Here is a 7,587-nt window from a genome sequence, read left to right on the forward strand (position 1 = left end):
GAAAAAGCGAGATGGGTATAATTTATAATTACCATTCAGCGAGATGACACCGAGAAATGAGGACGCAGATTGAATATTTCCTTTCGAGTGCGCACTAAAGCGCAAACGGCGCGGCAACCTTCCAAGTGGGAAAGGGGCAAGGGGAGGGGGGCGGCATATAATGGAAGAAGGGAGCGGGACGATTCCGCGCGCTGGCGAGGTCAGGTTCTGCGCTGAGGATGCATCCGGTAATTGCAATGTATGCAAAGGCTTCGGCCATCGGTCGGCCGAAATGTTGCGATCTCTTAATTGGTACGCAAAGAACTTTGCCAACTTTCGGTTCGATGTGTGCGCGCGCGCGCCCGCTCCGGCCTGTGTGTATGGGTGAGAGTGGGCTCCGGGCGGTCGATCGTTCTGGTTTTGCCCTTTCTCCGAGCAATTCGCTATGTTTTTTGGAGCGCAATGCACTCGTCCAGTTTTGGCTGGTTGTGTGTGTGTTTTTTTTCTGGGTGCAGTGCCTTTCCACTTTCGTGGTGATTTTACTGCTGTAACGACCCTGCCCCAGTCCCCTCAGCCCGATCGTCCATCATGCTCAAGGGTGAGGCTCACTTATTCTGATTATATTTCAATTTGATTCTCCCTTCGATGGGCGGCTAAAAATAACAACATTGGCGAGCGTAAGGGAAACGCACATAAACGGCTAAAATGGCCATGGCACTTTGGTCGAAGCTTTCGCCAAGTCTGTGGCGGAGGGGAGTGTGGGGGAGAAAGAGAGATTGTAAACACATGGGTGCATATAAAACGGGGGGAAAGGGTAGTCCACGGGCGATGAAATATTCCAGAGAAAGAGTGGATCGAGGGTAATACGAAATACATGACAATCTTCTCAGGAAAGTTTGTTTTCCACTCTCATTCGTTGCAGCTTTTGAATCAATTAATAACGTTTTAATTCTTTTTAATACAAAATGTTAAATTTAAAATTGAGAAGATTGTAATGCTCTTATTACTTCTAACGGACAAATAATGAAAATTGTGTAAATAGAACATTACGCAAACACATTTTAAGATGCAAATAAAATCATGATTATAAAAAACAAACAAATATTGAGTAGATAAAAGCATGTCTGAACAATTATTAACTAAAAAAGTAAGTAAATCCGATTGAATCGTGGCCCATTGCAGCAAGGTGCAGCAAACGGTGGTACAAGATCGGTTTCCATCCGCAGCCCTTTGATCAAATTGTCAATCCCACAGTCAAACCGGAATCGAACCGATCGTTTCAAGTTGCGAAAATGGATTCACTCCCAGTAGCTCGCAAGAAACCCGCACCACATGCCATAGAATGAAGCGGAATATCGCAGAAAAGAAAAGGCAAAGATAGAAGTGGGCAACAGGCACGCCACATACAAATTTCTTCCCTCGTGCACGTTCACCGCACACATTGCGGCGTGCGATAAAGACACCAAACTGGCACCGAAGCACTCGGCCGAAAGAAATGGCAAATCAGAGTGATCATCATCGTAAAGAAATGTATCTCTTCCATTTACATACTTTCCCCCGAAACGAGCGCGCGCCTACTACTGCCGCCCCGGTGCAAACGGTGGTGCAGAACGGACCGGAGAGTCCGCGAAAGTGCTGACCGGGGAGAGCCTTTCGCCAAAGTGAGTGCCCTAACGACAAGCAGCTGAAGGAAGGGATCGACGCACTGCTGTCTCACCCTTCTGCCGAGATGACGAGATCGCCCGTATCCGTATCAATGGGATCGGGAAGCGAAAAGATCATGAAGCAGGCGATCCACACTTCCACTTCCAAGCAAGCCGGGTGGGGGAAGAGAAGCATCTGGGCAGAAACACGCCAAAAACCACACACACATATATACTAAGTGGAGTAAAAAAAATCTCTTCTTGCTCGGGAACGACGAATTCTCTTCCCGATCAACGCAAATGTACGGTGGAAAATGTAGTGGTGGGAAAATGTGGCATGTGGGAAGGTGGCAAGCAGGCGATGGAAACGAGCGGAAGAAAGTGTTATAAAATGTATGCTCTCCCCGAGAAAGAGAGGAAGAGCGTAAGCGAAAATGAAAGAGAGAGAGAGAGAGAGAGCGAGTGAGGGAGCAACCGCCACCAGCAACATTAAGCGAAAGGGGTAGAAAGGGGAAGGGTTGTGCGTGCAAGTGTACAAGAGAGCATACAAACTCTACAAAAAAAAAAACACACGGAAAGATAGAGGGAGAGGGAAGAGAGCGAGAGAGCAAGATAGAGAATCAGAAAAGAATCAACGACTGCCCGGTCATTGCACTGTGTGACGTCATCGGTTCAATGGCAAATTCTGACCCACATCTGGGGGCCACCCCCTCCCCGTTTTCAGCTACCCTGCACGGTCTCCTTCGCCTGCCCGCTTCCTTCAGCCATCCGCATCGCTCGGAAACCAGCTCCGAAGCGATCGTGAGCGTGAGCGCATCAGCTAGCGCAGCGCGATCGCACACCAGAGCGGAGCTCACGCACCTTTTGCGCCGGTGAGTGGCGTGCACGAAGCGGCACGGCGAGCGCCGAGTGCCACGGCTGAATTCGGCCGGCCATGTGGCCAGCGTGACTGCTAAATCAGCTGAGCTTTGTTTGGGGAAAGGGTTTTCGACTGCTGCTGCTGCTCGCGGACTCATCTCCCGTCGCTCAGCATCCCGGAAACGGTTTTATGAGCTGACCCGTTCAACGACACATGGGATGGGACGGAGAGCAGATATCCAGCGCACCGATTCGCGCATCCGTAAATTAAAATCCAAACACAGATTACACACTCGAATGGACGGGAGGGTCGACGCTGAACGTTGGAGTGGCAAAGGGACGCGGGGGAGAGAGAGCTTAAATAGCCTGCGGGGAAAAGCGAAGGGAGATGAGCTTTGATGATCGTTAGAGACAGTGGAACGGTTTGCCTGTTTTGTTGTTGTTGTTGCTTTTTTTGCACTGGACCTGGAGATTAAGAGTTGATGTGCGATCGCTGCACGGGAGGATTAGCGTGGTGTCAATCAACCGCCGGCGCCATGAAGAAAAGTTATCAACGTCGAGCGCTTGGGAAGCAGTGTGCGGCTTGGTTGGATTGGCTGGTTTTTTACACAGAATAACGTACATATATTTCGGTTTAAACTATTACAAAATGAAATAAACATTTGCAATACTTTTAAGAGAATTACATTTTAGATTGTGACATAGAATGTTAAAGGAAGTTCAGAGTTATACATTTTCTTGCCGGCCTGGGCTAAGGCTAAATATGCAGGAAGCAAATGATAATAAAATATATAGATCGATACACGATGTATTCAAGATATGGTTCGAACCATAAAGACATGTTAAGGCATGTAATGTTTTCTTACTCATTCAATTATTATCGGTCAAATCTCTGTATAACTCACTTTACTAAAGCAAACCTTGTACATTTGATAACAAAATTAAAATTTCATATTCCGGACAGTTTCGAGCTCATGTTTCAAATTACGGACATTTTGATTCAAATTCCGAACAGCCTCAAAATGTGGTCTATTCTCTTAAAATTCACGCTACATTTTTTTTATCTTATTTTATGTTCTAAACACCCAATTTTGAATGTAGGATTTACACCGACCCTTACACCGACCGAACGACGGTCTTAAAAACAACGGATAGAACCAAAGAACTTCTATGCAAATTGACAGTCTTTCCTGTACGACTATCAAGCCATTGGTCACATATATTTTCACACATCGTGGTTTTCTTGTCGTTATCGCTGCTTAAACACATATTTTTATGAAATTTATCACAATTTAATTCCAAGAATTTAATTCAAAGAATTTAAAACATGATACAAAATCTTGCTTCGCATTCCGGACAGAATTAAAAATGAGTTTGGATGAATTTCAAAGCAAAATTTGATAAAACACTGTTACTTTCACGTGTATAGCCACTACCGCAACATATTCCGATATATTTCAATGCACTTGGACAATATAAATATAAATTATCGAAAAACAACACTTGCATCGGTTTGAAGCAAATCTGTTAAGAATGCCTGTGGTGATGAACTGACCGGCAAAATATTTATCTACTGGGTCATCAGGGCTTACTAAGTATCAGACACATTTCTAATTGATTCTAGTACATCATGGCGATCATTGGGATTGGGTTTTAAAAATTTAAAAGTGGTATGGCCAGGGTCAAAATTTAAAGAAATAAATTTAATTTAAAAAAAACATCATGAATGTTCGTAATTTGAGGCATAACAGTACACATTAATTAATATTTATAATATAATACTAATAAAATAGCCTTAATAATGTAAAAATAAATGATTATTTGTTTTTTTTTATATTAAATTAATATTGAAATAAATGAAAACTATACTTTCAAACAGAGTGTCATGCATAAAAATGGTTAATTCAATCACTTTGTTCGTATGAACTGCAAAATATTGTCAATATTCCATACAATAAATGTAAACCATAATTTCAAAGGTGTTGCTTGCTGTCTACTCAACAAAATTAAGTTAAGTAAAAATAATTAAAAATGATGCAAGACATCTATACCACAATAATAGACAATAATAGCAGCAACGGTTTTCCAATAGACGATCTAAAGCATTAAGAGGGTCCCTTTAAATAAATGATTTCTTGCCGCTTTTGCAACCGCACCACATTGTAACAGCACTCAGTTCTTATCATAAAACCAGCGCGGATGGCAGAATCAACAACCCGGGGACCAACGATTATGTACTGCGCCGTGATTGATTTATCGGTAATTGCCAATCGAAAGGATGCAGATCGATTGCACCAGCGCAAACCTTACCAAGGATCGTTGTGCGGGACAGCAAAGAGCATTACACAATAATTGCATCGCATCGCGTTCCGCTCCCGAACCCTCCATCGTAGCGTATCCGCATTGAGTTTCCTTCAATTATACATCCCTGCTCCAACCATACAAATAAGACATTTCGCTCGTGGAGCGACGCAGCGAGCGGCAGCCGCGATCCTAACGATCATAAAATGATGGTTTGTTGCGCGCTGAATTTCTGGGCGCAATAGCATCCTTCCCGTTTGGTGCGGGGAAATGAAATGACCACCGTCCGCTAAATTAAGGGGCATTGTTTGTATTTGCGCAAAAACCACACACACACAAACACACATTCACAAAGACATTCTACATCACGCGGGGTGGGGTTGGGTCGTGCGTAATGATGATGACGGTAAAAGGCGGTAGTGTGCGTGCGTCTTTAAAGCGTGTAGTTCGGAATGGAATCACAATTCCACTTCCAAGTTCTATTTCCATAAATTAATTTAGACCGTTCCATGTCCATCCAGCCATTCGGCCATCCCGCTCCCGGTACGGATGCCCGATTGCCATTCCTAGTGGACAAGCTTGATCATCCTCTACCTATCCCGCCCTTAGCAACGACGCAACTGACAGGTGAACGCGTATACGCATCCCAAAACGGATTCCTTGCGCAACCCCTTCCGTACGCTCGCTGCGCACGCGGTCGCGCTCCCACCGGACAGGTTTTAGGGGTTGCCAGCCCTTCCCAACCAGCCCATCCCAGGTTGCTATTAGTGCGTGTGATGCGTGCGTGTGCGTGTGTGTGAGTGTTGCTCAAACTCAGCTGGTTCCTTCGCTGGATGCTCCCGGTGCTTTCTTCACTACTTTTCGTCCATCCATTCCAACCCCCTCGGCCCCGTCCCAACCCTTCCAAAAGCTGGTTGGCATCTCGTCAAACTTGGAACGAAAAATTTTCGGCACACCCGTAGGCCTTTCTTTCTCTCCATTTCGCTCACTCTCTCGATCTCTCTTTCTCTGTGTGTATGTGTGTGTGTTTCTCTCTCTCTCTCTCTCTTTTGATATCTTTTCCACTCTACCTTTCTCCTACTTTCTTTCTCCAGCTCGTGATGTTCTTGTGCACCATCACCAACCACCCGTCCTTCACCCCTGGTTCCCGAAAACCACCCGCTCCAACAACTCCACCCACTTCCGCCTTCTGGGACGTGCTCGCACTCTTTCACTCGCGCTTCGGAAAAGTGGCAATCCGGCAGCTCAGCTTTAGCAGAAGTGGCGAGGAGCAGGAAGAGTAGAGGGAGGATGAGGAGCACTCACATGTTCTTCATCGGCGGGGCTCTCGGCCCGGTCAATGCCCTCACGAGTCGGTAAGCGTGCGCGCGCACGCCTTAGCAACGCAGCAGGTGAGGCTGAGAGGCGGGAGAGGGGGAGGGGGGGGGGCGATAGACAACGTTTCGATACACTTTTACACGGGCAGCTCCACGCCCCATGTCCCCTCCCCACCACCCCTTTTGATAGTTCCATTTCTCTTCCGTTAAGCATTGGCCGCAAACGCCCTGGGAACGAGGCGGGGAGCGCGTGCGCCTAACCGCGGGCAGGGCGGGAGAGCCACGCGTGAAGCCACAATTATCGACAATCGATCGTGCTACCGCGCTCTGGTGTTACTGCACCGGGGCGCCAGTTGCATAGCCGGCGGGTGCAGCCACTATTAGATAAGAGCCAAGTCAGCTGGGAACTCATGAACTGCTGAACCTGTGCGTGTGCGTATGCTTTGTGGGAGCGATTGATAAGGCACTATCGCTAAGGAACCAAGATGGAAAGAGGAAGCCATTTCGCAGTGTGTGTGTATGTGTGTATGTGTGTTTGTGTTTGTTAGCGATACGATTCCGAAAGAAAAAAAAATAGCAGCGTATTAATTGTTACCCATGCGTTGATATGATAAAAATCATAGCAAAGCTACAGCCAAACTGTTGTACATGCGTACATGGCATGGGAAATAGTGTCTCTACAACTTGAGAATATTATTGCAACTTGTATCGTATCGTTGTCAGCTCACCAATTCGATTGTTCAAATGATCAGTAATTTAGTTAGTTAGTTTAAGGTAAATCAATTGTAGCGGTATGATTTTAGAGCAAAAAGAATGTTGAATTGTTGTTTTGTACAAAAAAAATGTAAATAATAAAATAATTATTAAATGTTTTTAAATATATTTTAATTAATTTTTAATATTTAAAAGTTATTTAGAATTTTATCAAAAATTTTGCAAAATTGTTCATTAAGAAACGAAAACGATGAATGATAACACTATACAAAAACATACCAAACGAGTACATTTTCATTCAAAATTTTTAGAGGGTTTTTCAGAGGTTCTCTTAATTTTAGGACGCTTTATCGTCGGGAAGTGAACTCTACGGTATCCTTTTTGTTGGCAGGCTCTTTTGGCTTAATCCAAGAGGAATTTCCAATGAGAGAATTAGAATTGCAAAAGCAAGTGTCAGGAAAGTGTCCCAAAATTAGGAAAACCACGGAAACCCCCTGTAAATAGATACATAGATAAGAGAGCAACAAAAACATCAATGTATCACGAGAGAATGATGAAATAAACAAAACTAAAAGTATTAAACAAGCATAATCAAAATTAAGTTTTCAAATGAAAGTGGATGAACCGAAGTGCTTATAACTGTCAACGTTATAACTGTCAAGTAACATGTTAATAAAAATCAATATTTATTCTTTTTTAATAGGAGCATATGAAAAAAATGCATTTTCTTAGAATTATGCTTAACAGCATTTCGAATTGTTGCGATACATTAAAGA

This window comes from Anopheles gambiae, chromosome 2, assembly GCF_943734735.2.
Source record: "Anopheles gambiae chromosome 2, idAnoGambNW_F1_1, whole genome shotgun sequence".
Classification (NCBI taxonomy): domain Eukaryota; kingdom Metazoa; phylum Arthropoda; class Insecta; order Diptera; family Culicidae; genus Anopheles; species Anopheles gambiae.